Here is a 16597-nt window from a genome sequence, read left to right on the forward strand (position 1 = left end):
ATGTATTTTTAACGTGTATTTTGTCTTACTGTACTGACACTTTTTATAGTCAAAACAAGTGAAAAAATATACCAGTGCTGAAGAAGTAATCCAAAGTATATAGAATACGTTACTGACCTTGATATTCTGTAATCTGTAGTGGAATACATTTCAAACGTAACCCTTCCAACCCTGGCAATAGATAACGGTCTTTCTTCAGAAATATTTCACCACTGAATGCCATTGATCAGTCTGATTGAGATATTCCAGAGAGTTGTGTAATATTAATAGTTGGCGATTTACAGTGTGTAGGGTACACTACGCAGTAAGTATTAGTAAGTTGTATGCCATTACGAACAGAGTTGTAATCACTATGGTTAGGGTGATAGTTGGAGCCACATAAAGATGGCCACATAAGTAATAGACCAAAATTGAATTGATTGAACAGAACAGGTGAAAACTGGCATTAAATATAAAATATTGCAAGAACCTACAGTAGTAGAATTCAGTCAGGATTATATTTACAGTTACCAGTGACTCATTGTGTTGGTCTGTGTTGTGTTGTGTTTGTGTGCCTGGAGTTATTGGCAAAAGAACATGATAGCTGTATGTGTATGATAACTTCCTCCAGAGATTAACCTAAGAGTTCTGCTGCTGAAAGGATTAGTCTAAATATGACTCTGATGTTGGAAGGAAGCTTTAATTTCATTCTGTATTCCTCCAAGTGACTATTCCTCTTTTAATGTCATTTATCCATAGATTCACTCATGTCACCCATTGTATATGCAGAACCAATTCATCCATTCCCCCTTTCATCTACAGACTTAAAAGATTGTAATATCAAAATCCTGGGTTGAAGCAGAATACATGTGTTTTTGTTAACAAACACACACAGTGAATTTTGACTGTACTGATGTGGTATGTCCATTCATGCTCCATGAGTAAATGGATTGTGCTGTACTATCCAACCAGAGACTGTAAACAGATTTCAGCTGATATCACTGTGAATTCGGGAACAGTAGGTTGACTTTTCTTGAGCTAAACTCAGTCTGTGCTTACCAAAATTCAAAGCACTTCCTCAAGTGGCCGAAGCTAAAAGTGTTTTTGAATGTAAGCGCACGTGTGAGCTCCAGCTTCAAGGTGAAATGTCCTCAGGGGGGCCCAAAAGGCGAGTTGCAAAGCGAGTTTTTTTTTCCTTAACAATGTAATACAGTGAAGAGGAATGCATATATTTTATTAACTCTACCCCAAACCCATCTCTTATTGTAAAGAACATCTCAAAACAAGGAAAGATATCTTGAGAGGTGTGTAATTTCAGAACCACTAGCATGGCTTTATTGCACATAAGCCACCACTTACCAACCTCACTGAACATTTAAGACAAATGGACTCAGGCCATTAGGGAGGAGCAATATGGGCAATTTATGAGCCGAAGATCTAATTTTACACATTGAAAATCATTTCATATTGTGAAGGAAGAATTGTGAAGAAGAAAATATTGATTCTATTTAAACGAATTCATCTTTCTCATCATAAATATGGTAGTAGTGTTTGCCGTAGGTTTGAATGGAATACAGCGTGTGCTTTGCTTCCTTAGTGTCACAGCAACATGCTTCAGCATCACCATGGAGACCTCACATTCTAAATCTTAATGTTCTGGAAGGATGTTGCTGACATTCTGTGTGCACAAGCATATTAAAATGTGCTGCTGTTCTTTATTATTTCCTGTAATTATATAATCCAAATAAAATACATTTTTTACTACGATTTAGAATGAAACAATCAACCATGTTATGTTCAAAACATTTGAATCTTATTGCAGTCTTTGAAAGTGATTCTTCTTAATCTTTTTTCTGTTATATCTAATGACATCTGTCACATCTTAAGTATGTCGATGGACGTAATACACATGTAAACTTGCTGTTGTGGGAATGTATTTTTCTTTGCCTACTCAACAATTAGTCTCTAAACAATTTGGCTTGTTCGAAAGCCGTTTGGTTATGTATGTAACCTCCGTTCCCCGAGGGAGGGAACGACACGTTGTGTCGGAGAAGCGACACTAGGGGTCTCTCTTGAGCGCCGATATTCACCTCTGACCTATTGAAAAGGGCCAATGAGAGTTGGCAGTCAGTATTTGCATACCCCGCCCCTGCATACGGGTATTTAAGCGGGGCAAATACGGAAGTTTAGTCAGGATTTTTCTGAGGAGCCGGAAATGGTCCGGCCACAACAGTGGCTCGGTTCAGCGACGTGGCGGAGGAAAGACACAACGTGACGTTCCCTCCCTCGGGGAACGGAGGTTACATACGTAACCAAACGTTCCCCTTCTGTCGCTCTCTCCACGTTGTGTCGGAGAAGCGACACTAGGGGACCCATTCCAATCTTGCCATGTGCTGAACCGTGTACGTGAACTGCCGATACAGAGGCGGGCAGGGATTCATCCAGTGCCGCGCACTGTCTGTACCTGGCTGCACGTACCCTTCCCCAATGTCCCATACGAACATCGGGATCCTTCTAGTTACCCTGAGAGGGGAACAAGGCGATGTTTGCCAACATGGGAACGGGCCAGCCTGGCTGGGCCTCTTTTCGCTCTATGTTTCTCGCATAGAGCAATCACGGCCGGGGCCCTTACACGCATATAGGGAAGGGGGTCTTACCCAGACCCTGCGGAGACCACACCTGCCCTTTTTCTTGGGGAGGAAAAGTGGTAGACACGTCACACGGCTGTCTTAGGGCTCGTGTGGAAAGTATGGTGCGGTGGTAGATCCAGCCTCGAAAGGGGGGAGTTGCTACAGCACGGCGACCGGGGCAGCTGTAACTGCCTAAGGGAGACACGGGGGTCCGCTCGTAAGGGGACAGAACCGTGGAAATACACACAGGGGGAGTCCGAGCAGGAGGCCTTACCTGTGTAGCACCTATACCAGTACAGGGTAGCCATCAGGGTACCCGCAGTGGCTTGGGTCGGCGAGTTCCTCCGCTGAACCGCGGACCCGGAGGGCTGGGGAGGAATCAACCAGGGTCCCGACTCGGAGTGGGGTGCCCTGGGAAAAAAGGCGCACTACTTAACCTTGACGTCAGGAAAAGGGCGCTGGGCACAAGCGATCCACCCGGCCGGTCAGTCTACGCGTTACCGAGTTCTACGGGCTCGGACCTGACAAAACACGAGACGCAACCAACTCAACGCGGAGGTTGTAAAACCTTGCGAAGGTGTTGGGTGTTGCCCAACCCGCGGCTCTACAGATGTCTGCTAGGGAGGTGCCCTTGGCCAGTGCCCACGAGGACGCAACACCACTTGTTGAGTGAGCTCGGACTCGCAAGGGTAGGGGCACGGCCTGGGTGTGATAAGCCAGTGTGATGGCGTCAACAACCCAGTGGGCGAGCCTCTGTTTGGAGACGGCATTCGGGAAGAACACCAATCTGCGAACAAGCGCCACTTTAGGGCGTAAATGTGCCTGGTAGAGGGGGCTCTGGCTTGGTTGATTGTATTCACAACGGTCGCCGGTAAGCCGGCTAGCTCTTCCGCCTCCCGTCCAGGGACCAGACGTGGAGGTTCCAGAGGTCTGGGCGCGGGTGCCAGAGCGTGCCCCGTCCCTGAGAGAGGAGCTACTTTCTCAGGGGAATTCGCCAGGGAGGAGCTGTCACGAGAAGCCTGAGTTCCGAGAACCAAGTCCGAGTGGGCCAGTAGGGGGCCACTAGCGTGACTTGCTCCTCGTCCTCCTTGACCTTGCACAGCACCGGTGCAAGACGGCTCACTGGGGGAAATGCGTACTTGCGCAGCCCCGAGGGCCAGCTGTGTGCCAGCGCGTCTGTCCCGAGTGGAGCCTCTGTTAGGGCGTACCAGAGCAGGCAGTGGGAGGTTTCCTGGGAGGCGAGCAGGTCTACCTGGGCCTTGCCAAACCGTTCCCAAATCAGCTGGACCAACTGGGGATGAAGCCTCCACTCCCCGCCGGGCAGGCGTTGTCATGATAGCGCGTCCGCTACGACGTTGAGCTTGCCGGGGATGTGAGTGGCACGCAGCGACTTGAGTCCAGCCGCACTGTAGGCCTTCGCGTTGAGCGAGGATGATGTCCTACAGGGCTTGGATGGGAGTAAGGGGCGGCCACGCCAGGAGGTAGGGCTACCGGGGCATAGACGGTACGCAACTGCCCTATCGACCTGGGGAATCGCCCCGTATCGGTGGCACTCTCCGCCGTCGAGGGTGGTGAGAGTGGAGCGGGTGGCACCTAGACGGGCGGAGAGCGGGGCTCTCCACGTAGACGTCAGCTCGTCATGCACCTCCGGGAAAAATGGGACCGGGGGAATGCGAGGCCGCGAACGGCGCGCTGCCCCCAGGAACCAGTCATCCAACCGTAAAGGCTGTGGGGAGGATGGAGGGTTCCAATCCAACCCCACGCTTACGGCGGCCCGGGAAAGCATGTCAGACATCTGAGCGTCGGCCTCAGCCTGGGCCTGCTGGCCCGAAGGCGGCAGTCCAGGGGAGTCCTCGGCATCAGACATCACACTCGCCGATGCAGCAGCGAGCTCATCTGCTTCGGGCTCGGGAGGATAGACAGCCGGGCCGTGAGGTGAGCCGCTATTGGCGCGAGCGTGGATGGGGACCAGCGAGCGTGTCGGGGAACGGGAGGTTCGCGGGGGGCTACCCGGCGAAACCGCACCCGCTGCTGCCCCCAAATCGCCCCCAGCGCCAACCGCATCGTCCTCAATCCCGTGGGAAGAAGGAGCAATGCGGGGTGCAGCTGGGGGAGCTTGCTTTCGGTTGAAAGCAAGCCGCGACCGCAACGTGGTCATGGTCATGTTCTCGCAGTGAGAACATGAACCATCCACAAACGCCGTCTCGGTGTGATCGCGGTCCAAACACACGAGACAGCGCCTGTGGCCGTCTGAAGCAGAGAGCACTCTACCGCATCCAGGAACAACACAGGGGCGGAAGGGCATCTTGAAAAAGACGCGTTCTGAAAAGAACGTTCAACGCCACTGTGTTTTGCTCTTTTAGAGAAATTACTCTTTTAATAGGAATTTACTCTTTCAATACACAGTGTGTGTGTGTGTCTGCGCTGTCGAAGCGCTCAGGGGCAACAATGCACGCCGTGCAATGTAAAGGAGAAAGCCGCTGTTGTGCGCCGTCAAGATCCAACAGCATGCAGATCGTCAGAGGAAACAGGAACGTTTTAATGTGGTGTGTAACTCGCAGCAAACTGCAGACAGACCATCGGCTCCGAAGAAATTTTCTGACTAAACTTCCGTATTTGCCCCGCTTAAATACCCGTATGCGGGGGCGGGGTATGCAAATACTGACTGCCAACTCTCATTGGCCCTTTTCAATAGGTCAGAGGTGAATATCGGCGCTCAAGAGAGACCCCTAGTGTCGCTTCTCCGACACAACGTGGAGAGAGCGACAGAAGGGGAAACAGTGGTTTTCAGATACAGATTGATGTGATTCACACTTCTGTTCTAAATCAATCCAATTAAATCATATTACATATCTCCAAGAATCTTATTAAACATATATCTTCTGTATATTTTCTTGATGAAATGTCCTGCTATCCTATCCTGTGTATACACACAAGTCACTATATTGATTTGATGTTAAATTTTAAACATGTGTGAATGACTGCAGTTGTCAAAAGAGAAGTGTCTCCAGCTGTGTTGCTATCAATATGGAAAATATGACTTGCCTTTCGTATTGGAAACAGATGGGATTCCATGGCTAGTGTTCCGCTGGAGCAAGATGTTCTGAGAAATGTCTGTTATATGAGACACAGATGCACATCTGCTGTGAACAGATCTGGCAAGCTGGCAATGGGTGGAGACTATAAGATGTTTAGGTAGTCGAAGTCCTTGTGTGAACCAGACTCTGAGGAAGCATGTCCTGCTTTAAATGTACATACACCAATGGCCAAAACATTATGACCACCTGCCTAATATGTTGATGGTCCTCCAGGTGCCACCAAAACTGTGCCAATCCACTAGGCATGGACTCCTGAAGATCCCTGAAGGTGTCCTGTGGTATCAGGCACTAAGTCATTAGCAGCAGATCCTTCAAGTCCTGTAAGTTGTGAGGTGTAGCCGCTATGGATCAAACTTGTTGGTACAGCACATCCCACAGATGCTCAACTGGATTGAGACCTGGGGAATTTGGAGGCCAGGGAAACTCCTTGAACTTTTCATCATGTTCCTCAAACCATTCCCGAACATTGTGTGCAGTGCGGCAGGGTGCATTATCCTGTTGAATGAGGCCACTGCCATCAGGGAATATCATTGCCATGAAGAGGTGTACCTCGTCTGCAATGATGTTTAGGTAGGTGGCACATAACAAATTGATGTCCACATGAATGGCCGGACTCAGGGTTTCCCAATAGAACATTGCCCAGAGCATCACACTCCCCCCACTGGCTTGTCGACTTCCCACAGTGCATCCTGGTGCCATCACTTCCCCAGGTAAACACAGCACACAGCTTTCCACGTGATGGGACTGATTGGACCAGTTGACCTTTTTCGATGGTGGACAGGGGTAATCATGGGCACTCTGTCCAGTATGCGCTACGTAGACCCATATGCAGCAGTTAAAATTTTCTGTGACTTGTGCCACAGTAGACTTTCAAACCAGATGGGATAGCCTTCCTTGCCCTCGCGCATTGATGAGCCTTGGGCACCCAACACCCTGCCGCCAGTTTGGGGTTTGTCCCTCCTTGGACCACTGTCGGTAGGTACCACACCAGCACTGCTGACCGGGAGCACCCCACAAGCCTTGCCGTTTCACAGATGCTCTGACCCAGTCATCTGGCCATAACAATTTGGCATTTGTCAAAGTTACTCAGGTCTTTACTTCTGCACAATTGTCCTGCATTCAATACATTGACTACGAGAACTGACTGTTGACTATTTAATCTACCCAGATCTTGACATGTGGCCTTATTAGGAGAGGATCAACGTTATTCGTTTAACTGTGAGTGGTCCTAATGTTTTGGCTCATCTGTATATATATACATAGTATCTTGTTATATAGTATGTGTAATTATTCAAAATTATTCAAGTATTCAATATGCAAAACTGCAAGGAGAACAACTGTATACATTTTTCACCTTTAAACTACATTGTTTTGCCTTAAAACAGGTGATATAAGAATTCTCAGGCATCAGGGATATTTATTTCATGGTTTAAATGAGCCTGAATGTAATTTATCCACTCAGACATTTTGTAACTGAATCATTGTCGTGTTCAAGCAGTATTGAAATGAAGTTAAAATGTCAACTAAACACATCATAATTGTTCCTCTTTACATAATCTTAATAGCCTACAGCATTTACTCATAATTAGTTAAAACTGAATCTGTATACATTTGACATTGTGTTAATTTCTGCAATGAACTAAGGATGAAAGCATTTCTCCATAATGAACATATCTGAGTTTCATGACACCAGTAGGGTTTCCTCAGCTGTCGCGCAAGATGATTTTCATGTTGTTTCATGAATAATTAAATCAGTGAACAAATACCAAAATCCGGCCTCAACGCCAGGTGGGATTCTTGATTATTTTCCCACCATGTGCAGCACAGCACTCATTAAGAGAAGAACATGCCTATTTTTAGACACTCTTTGACTGTGGGGATCACACCTACGCTGTCTGCAGTGTTACATTCATCCTCCCCACTCCACTGTTCTTAAGATGCATGTCTCTATCTGCCTCTTCTGTAATGGCTCTGGCTGAATTATATGCTTCTTTACAGAATGAAGATTTTGCTGTAAGGTGGTGATGAGAACTCTACGAGTCTGAAGATGTAGTACGTATTTTCCACACAACAGAGTGCAACAGTGACTGCCCATTTTATGAGTCTGTTGTCTTCAAGTGCACCTTGGAAGATCCCACTTCCAAACTGGGCATTTGTTGTTACGACATGACACGCACTTAATTTAGAAACAAAATACGGAGAAAAAAAAGCTAAATTAATAAATAATGGACCATTACAAAAGCTCTTTTTTCTGTTGTACCAGTGGATAAGCTCTACATCACTTTTCCACACCTATATGATTTATTTATGCATGATATCTAACAAATAATCTGCCCTAAGGCAAACCACAAAGGGTGAGAATACTGTGGCATGCAGTCAGCCCCATTAAACCATTCAAACAAAAAATGGGGACATAAAAGTTCTTCAAATTACGCAAACAAGAAGTAATCATGTAATTGCATATTCCAGATTACATATAGTACATAAGTACAAGTAACCAACACCGGCCATTCATGTGCACATAACTAATAATTCACAAAACTGGAATTCTTTTCCATTGGCATTTAAAAAACACATTTAATGAGAAGTTCTAAACCAGGTACCAATTCATTGAGCAGAAAAAACAAAGTTATTCACCTTATGCGCCAGAGATACTAGCGCGCAGCCATCTTGAAAATGTTGTCTTTGAACTTCCTGTCTAATGGTTCTATATAGATATCTATGGTGTTGATGTCAAAGTGTAATTAGCTAGCAAGATGGATTTGCAGGGTACAAAGTTGTCAAAAGTTATCATGAGTATTTTATAGTGTTGTTTGATATCATAACAACAGAAAGCAGAGCGGGCAGATTTTAAAACAAGAGTACTTCATTCATAAATCCACAAGATCTAACTTCACTCTGTAGAAATACTGATATTCTTCTGTGCTCATGAAACTCCAAGAGACAACACAAAGTCATTACAAATATCTCTGTACGACACCTCTGACATCTTCTTATGTCATACACCCATTGCGTTATAGTTAAGGTAAATAGATTTTTTGAGCATTAAACCGGGACGGGGGAAGGGGTGCTAATATATTTACACACACACACACACACACACACACACACACACACACACACACACACACACACACACACACACATACTGCCACCAGCCTGGACTGTTCACACAAGGCAGGTTGGGTCCATGAACTCATGCTGTGGCACCAAATTCGGACCCTACCATCTGTGTGCCTCAGCAAAAATCAAGATTTATCAGACCAGGCTACAATTTTCCAGTCTTCAACTGAAGACTGATGGTCTTCTGCAGTTGTAGCCCATCTGCCTCAAGGTTCGACATGTTGTGCAGTCTTAGATGCTATTCTGCTCACTATATTCTTTTTATTTTTATTTTTTCCCTTGTGTGTGCAAGCATACTTGGCAATAAAGCTCATTCTGATTCTGATTCTACAATTGTACAGAGTGGTTATCTGAGTAGACTGTAGACCTTCTGTGAGCTCGAAACAGTCTGGCCATTCTTCGTTGCCATTTCCGTCTGCAGAACTGCCACTCAATGGATGTTTTTTTGTTTTTGGCACCATTCTGAGTAAATTCTAGAGAAAATTCCAGGAGATCAGCAGTTACAGAAATACTCAAACCAGCACGTCTGGCACCAACAATCATGCCACGGTTGAAAGAACAGAGATCACATTTTTCCCCATTCTGATGGTTGATGTGAACATTAACTGAACTCCTGACCCGTATCTGCATGATTTTATGCATTGCACTGTTACCACATGACTGGCTGATTAGATAATTGCATGAATAAGTAGGTTTACAGGTGTCCCTAATAAAGTTCTCAATGAGTTGTTAATTCAAAGTTTTGAACTTTTCAATACTGTTTTAAACAGCTTCATATTTCATTGGATGACTTTACTGTTATATTAATATTTTGAAAATAGTAATAATAAAGAATGAGTAGGTGTGTCCAAACCTGCTTCAATAGTCTTGACAATTAGCCTACAGAAATGTTTACCTCCAAACGCCAGTGTTATGTCAGTGTTATTGCACTGTTGCTTACTGTTTATGCTTGGGTTCTTTTAATCCTACACAAATGAATTATTCAAATCTCTCTCTCTCTCTCTCTCTCTCTCTCTCTCTCTCTCTCTCTCTCTCTCTCTCTCTCTCTCTCTCTCTCTCTCTCTCTCTCTCTCTCTCTCTCTCTCTCTCTCTCTCTCTCTCTCTCTCTCTCTCTCTCTCTCTCTCTCTCTCTCTCTCTCTCTCTCTCTCTCTCTCTCTCTCTCTGCGTCACGCGGGAGTATAAAACTGCGCTTGCCCTCTGGTCGTCGGAAAGGATTCGCTTCTCGCTCTCGAAACCGCCACTTCTGAGGGGATAGTTCACAAAGAGCTTTTTGACTTTTAAGGGTTAACAAATCTGTTTGATCAGTGTTTTAAAATATCTGAATGAAACCACGGAAATATCTCGCCTTTTTTCCATTTATTATGGATTTGTAGACGAGGAAAGTTTTACAAGACGTTCAATTGAGGGGATTTTTGAGAAAGAAAGAAATAAAGAAAACTTGTTTCTCTTTGCGATATCTGAACCATATTTCTGCAGAAGAATCGTGAAGGTTGCATCGCTCAGGTGGGCATCCAAACAGAGAGCCTTTCATCGACTGGATTATGGGATGACAAGCCAAAGCAGTTTATAAAGACAAGTATTTATGAAATGATCCCCTAAAGTGAAGAGGAAATACTATGATGAGAGTGAGATTTACCTGTGCGTAATGGACACATAACGAGGAGGAAACATACAGCAGACAGGTGTGTTATTCCATAAAACACTTGTGTCAATTAAGGCATAGGCTATTATTAATTGAAAGTTAATTCTGTAAACAATAATGTAATCTGTTGGCGATACGTTACATTTCAGGTGTTATTCTGTATACATGATGTGATAGAGAAATGTTCAGCAGGTTTTTTAAAGGTCAGTTACTCTTCATCAGACATGAGCAAAGGAAAAGACGATAATTGGAGAACATATCGATATAATCGGGCTGAAGAGGACTTTATTACTTGTGACACACACACACACACACACACACAGAGAGAGAGAGAGAGAGAGAGAGAGAGAGAGAGAGAGAGAGAGAGAGAGAGAGAGAGAGAGAGAGAGAGAGAGAGAGAGACCTGTGCCTTCAGCAGCAGATGATGGCACAGACGTGGATTGTCTTATATTTTAACACAAATCTCTTAATAATAAAGACAGTCTCATATCAAAACTTTCAACAACTACACAAATATAATTACAAATATAATTTATGTATATTGCTCACCTCAAGATGTTCTTGCAACACAACAAGAAGCAGTATATCAATGGGTATTTATGTATTAATAAAGTACTAAATATATTAAATCAAGACCATTAAAAAACTTCTGTTCCAGACTTCAACACAGCAAGTCTCTTTTTTTCCTCAAACATCAGCATGAAATCAGGTTTGACCCATTTACTTTCATAAATATGTTTTTGAACGATTCATCTGCACACGTTATTCCAAAGACAAAATATTTGCCTTTGTTATCTGTCAAAAATATTTGAAAGCTCAGTGACCTCATGCTCTTTTCTTTTTTGTCCAGATCTATAGATATTTTTCAAAAATACATTACAAATACAAATCACACAAGCAATCACTCAACTTCAATCCACCTCTTCTTTGATGAATACTGAGTTGAGAATCATTTTGATGCATTAGTCTGGGGCATGGGTAAAAACATGTCATGTCTGGACACAAATAAAAATCTAAGCCTCATTAAAAACTGAACTTAAATAAATAAATAAATAGTTGGCATGAGTAGTGCAGGATAATCTTTTATTATTAATTATTTAAACAATTTAATTTTAAAATATACAGGTGAAACTCGAAAATTAGAATATCGTGCAAAAGTTCATTAATTTCAGTAATTCAACTTAAAAGGTGAAACTAATATATTATATAGATTCATTACAAGCAAAGTAAGATATTTCAAGCCTTTATTTGATATAATTTTGATGATTATGGCTTACAGCTTATGAAAACCCCAAATTCAGAATCTCAGAAAATTAGAATATTGTGAAAAGGTTCAGTATTGTAGGCTCAAAGTGTCACACTCTAATCAGCTAAACACCTGCAAAGGGTTCCTGAGCCTTTAAATGGTCTCTCAGTCTGGTTCAGTTGAATTCACAATCATGGGGAAGACTGCTGACCTGACAGTTGTGCAGAAAACCATCTTTGACACCCTCCACAAGGAGGGAAAGCCTCAAAAGGTAATTGCAAAAGAAGTTGGATGTTCTCAAAGTGCTGTATCAAAGCACATTAATAGAAAGTTAAGTGGAAGGGAAAAGTGTGGAAGAAAAAGGTGCACAAGCAGCAGGGATGACCGTAGCCTGGAGAGGATTGTCAGGAAAAGGCCATTCAAATGTGTGGGGAGCTTCACAAGGAGTGGACTGAGGCTGGAGTTACTGCATCAAGAGCCACCACACACAGACGGGTCCTGGACATGGGCTTCAAATGTCAAATGTCTTACCTGGGCTAAAGAAAAAAGAACTGGTCTGTTGCTCAGTGGTCCAAAGTCCTCTTTTCTGATGAGAGCAAATTTTGCATCTCATTTGGAAACCAAGGTCCCAGAGTCTGGAGGAAGAATGGAGAGGCACACAATCCAGATGCTTGAAGTCCAGTGTGAAGTTTCCACAGTCTGTGTTGGTTTGGGGAGCCATGTCATCGGCTGGTGTTGGTCCATTGTGCTTTATTAAGTCCAGAGTCAACGCAGCTGTCTACCAGGACATTTTAGAGCACTTCATGCTTCCTTCAGCAGACAAACTTTATGGAGATGCAATGGGGCATTGCCAAGAGAAAGATGAGAGACATGAGACCAAACAATGCAGAAGAGCTGAAGGCCGCTACTGAAGCATCTTGGTCTTCCATAACACCTCAGCAGTGCCACAGGCTGATAGCATCCATGCCACGCCGCATTGAGGCAGTAATTAATGCAAAAGGGGCCCAAACCAAGTACTGAGTACATATGCATGATTATACTTTTCAGAGGGCCGACATTTCTGTATTTAAAATCCTTTTTTTTTTATTGATTTCATGTAATATTCTAATTTTCTGAGATTCTGAATTTGGGGTTTTCATAAGCTGTAAGCCATAATCATCAAAATTATATCAAATAAAGGCTTGAAATATCTTACTTTGCTTGTAATGAGTCTATATAATATATTAGTTTCACCTTTTAAGTTGAATTACTGAAATGAATGAACTTTTGCACGATATTCTAATTTTTCGAGTTTCACCTGTAATTAATCTGAAAAACCTTTTCCCACCATATAAAAGTCAGATGGTGTAACCAACGTGTAGGTATTCATTTTGTTGTCAGGTGACCAAATCATAAACCAAAGAGGACCCCATTACACCCATTACATACGTGACTGTGTAAGTAAAACAAGAACATTATTTTCTCTTCGTTCGAAACCACATACTGTCACATTATGTACTGTATTTGATGAAGGATACACTTCTCTGTCGGTAAAACAGTATGTATGCAGATTTCGGACATCAACCGAGGAAGTAGGTATTGACCTGCGACCCGAATATATGACATAATAACAACAACAGGGAAAATGATGTACTCTGGTTTTGGTAAACAAGCCCAATTTAAGCACAAGAAAAATACATACAAAATTTTCTTGTTATACATTTTACTTACAGTTGGGAAGAGCCATCCGACACCTTAAATAATCACCAAAACTATTTCAATTGTTTGTGTTGTGTTTGTGCTGATTTGTGCCACAAAAATGTATGTTTGTGCTGGTTTGGTGTTTGAGATGTTAAGCATTCTTTTTTGGGCTGTGTGACGTCACTCTCCACCCCATCTCGCTCAAATCGATCCAAACCGGTGCTGGTCGTCTGTGCCGTTAAAACAAACGTTGTAACTATTTCCCTTCCTTAGATATAGCAAAAATGTTTTCAGGAGTGGTGATGTCATTCTCTAAATGAACACTTTATCTATTTCCATTCCTTAGAAATAACAAATATGATTCGGGCTGTGATGTCACTTTCCACCCCATGTCGTCCGAACCATTCCAAACCGGTGTCATTCGTTTGTGCTCGATTTGTGCCGTTAAAATTAGCACTTCTATTATGACCGTTTGATATATTTTTAAGAACATTTCATATTTATTTAAATGACTTATAGGGCTAATAAAATGTATATGAAAAAAAGTAAAAAAAGATTTAATTCAGCTTAGTGCTAGGCAAAGAAAACCTATTCATGCATGTCCAGGTTGGTTTGGCTTGAAAATGTGATTTGCACGGAGAGTTTAATGATTATTGTCAGGAATCTCAAATATAAAAGTAACTGTACCGCACTCACAAATACAGGGCATATGTGATTTGGATATGAAGCTTGAAGTTACTGCAATGATCAAACTGTCAATATAAAAAAAAAAAAAAACAATGACAGCAACGGTAAGAAACCTGCACCGAGCGAGCACAAACAAACTAGTCAGAAAGTGAGCGCATTGGATGAGATGAGGTAAATGCATGACTGACGTCACAGATCCGGGAGATCATTTAGTTATTTCTTTGTAATGGAATTAGTTGGATTGTTTCTTTCAACAGCACAAACTGGCACAACAAGCACAAACGAATGACACTGGTTTGGAGCGATTTAGACAACATGGGTTGGAGAATGATGTCACCACTCCCAAAATTTTTTTGCTATATCTAAGGAAGTGAAATAGTTACAACACTCGTTTTAACGGCACAAACTGGCACAAACAGAGCACAAACAACCAGCACCGATTTGGATCGATTTGAGCTAGATGGGGTGGAGAGTGACGTCACACAGCCCAAAAAAGAATGCTTAATATCTCAAACACCAAACCAGCACAAGCGTTAATTTTTGCGGCACAAATCAGCACAAACACAACACAAACGAATGAAATAGTTTTGGTGATTATTTAATTATATGGGGTGCCAACTTCATGGAGGTCCGTCCGACTCTCGTTTTTCTGCTGCTTTTGGCATACTATATAGTAGGGAAGTATAATCAGATGCTGCATTTGTCTTATTACACAGCTCTCTGAAATACTCTATTCTGATTGGTCAATGGCGCCATATAGTGGTCTGATATGTCTGAGTAACAACTGCACATCCAAGGATTAATTCTGCGTTCCATTCAATTTGGAAAGTTGGATTTACAAGGAAAAGTGCAATGGAATGCCACTTGAAGTCGGAATTCAAGCTTGTGTGGAACTTTCAACTCTGATGTCATCGAGATGCAGATGCGTGACGTCACACAAACATGTCGGCACTCAGGGAGATATACAAATTAAGTGATAAACATTCACTTTATTTACTAATATTGATAAATGAGTTCAAGTTTCCACATTAAATGTTATTAAAGCTTGTTTAACAAACGCCTGCAGAAAATGCTAGCACTGCAGTATTGTTGATCAGTTGGGTTGCTAGGAGATCTCTGGTAAGTCTCTGGTAACATTCGAACCCCTGCTAAGCTAAAGGGAGCATTGCAGTTTTGTGTCCTTAAACATCATCTTCCGAATATCGGGCAAAATGGAACTATTTGAACTGAGATTGGCCGCATCCCCCAAAGGTGTCTTGCGCCAATCAGAAGTCACTTTTCAGAATATATTGCATTTATGGTTAGAGATTGTAGATCTCAAGTAGGAATATCCCACATCTGACTTGAATGGAACGCAGCATTAGTCAAATCAGTTATCCGGGTTTTACGAGACATCTTTCCTACTCTGATCATTCTGCGATCTCTACAGATAAGCTAATAAAATAATGTCAACTCATATCAATATTAGGATAATTCGTTTCGTTTTGGGGTCCTGATTCCCTTTCAGAGATCATTTTATGATAACTGACTGACTGTACATTATAACTTATATACTGTATCTTTAAAGTGTCATGAACACCCCCCTAGTTCAGCACAAATCATTCAGCTTCTGACTAGAGCAGCATTTTCTGTCTGAAACCGACTGTCTCCAAAATGTATTTCTCCCACTAGTGGCAGTCGTGATGAACTGTCATTTTGTCTGCAGTTTTTTTTATTCAAGGAACCCGATACCAAAGGTTTACCTCAGAAATTACTGTGTGTGATTATGTGGAGCAGATGGATGAATTCAATGAAATCCATGATTATTATTCACTCAGTATTTATTATTAATAGTATTATTCATAATTAATACTTTTTATAGTTGTTATTATTATGATAATTAACAGCAACAACAACCATTATTCAGCAAATAGGGAGCAGAAATTAATAGATGTGATTTTAAATATGGTTTTGCATGTGCAGAATAAAATGACACCCAGCTTTCACATTACCAATTTTTCATGCAAACCGTACTCGGTTTCGAACTAAACTGTCAGTGTGAAAGCACCCTAAATGTATTTGGTGAAGGTGTATGCAAACTTCTTACTTCAACTGTAAAAATGCTTGTCATCTGACATGCGCATTTGTGTTTCACGTGTGTGGCACGCGATCGCTGGAGCTCGAAAGTGCACGTGAATCCAGCAGGCTTCCCAATATTTGTTCAATATAGGAGAGCACAGAGCGGGAGCAGGAAAACCATAATGGAGAAAGACAACTCCACAGAATGGGGCGAGTCCCAAACAAGTCAAGAAAATGAAGAGGAGCTGATTATTAAAACAGGTACGACATCTGTGCTGTGGATTCACAAAGCCGACACAGTGCAGAACATTTTAATTTGCAAACTGTCGCACAACGATAATCACTCATAATACAAGTAATCTGTTTTACCACCTCAAAATGAAGCATGCAAAAGTATATTACGAAAGCCAAAAGATGCACTCTGCATTAATTCGGTCAACTCAAAAAAATTCT

At 42.6% G+C, this 16597-nt stretch overlaps 1 protein-coding gene across 1 annotated transcript in view; it reads left to right on the forward strand.

Moving 5' to 3' along the window:
- Window positions 1-10056: 10056 nt before the first annotated feature.
- LOC127621847 (transmembrane protein 200A-like) overlaps window positions 10057-16597 on the forward strand; it is a 64144-nt gene continuing 57603 nt past the window's right edge. Inside the window, exon 1 of the mRNA XM_052095613.1 lies at window positions 10057-10513. The gene's annotated coding sequence lies outside the window, so the exon portion shown is untranslated. The remainder of the gene's footprint in view (window positions 10514-16597) is intronic.

Source organism: Xyrauchen texanus, chromosome 28 (assembly GCF_025860055.1).
Source record: "Xyrauchen texanus isolate HMW12.3.18 chromosome 28, RBS_HiC_50CHRs, whole genome shotgun sequence".
Lineage (NCBI taxonomy): Eukaryota > Metazoa > Chordata > Actinopteri > Cypriniformes > Catostomidae > Xyrauchen > Xyrauchen texanus.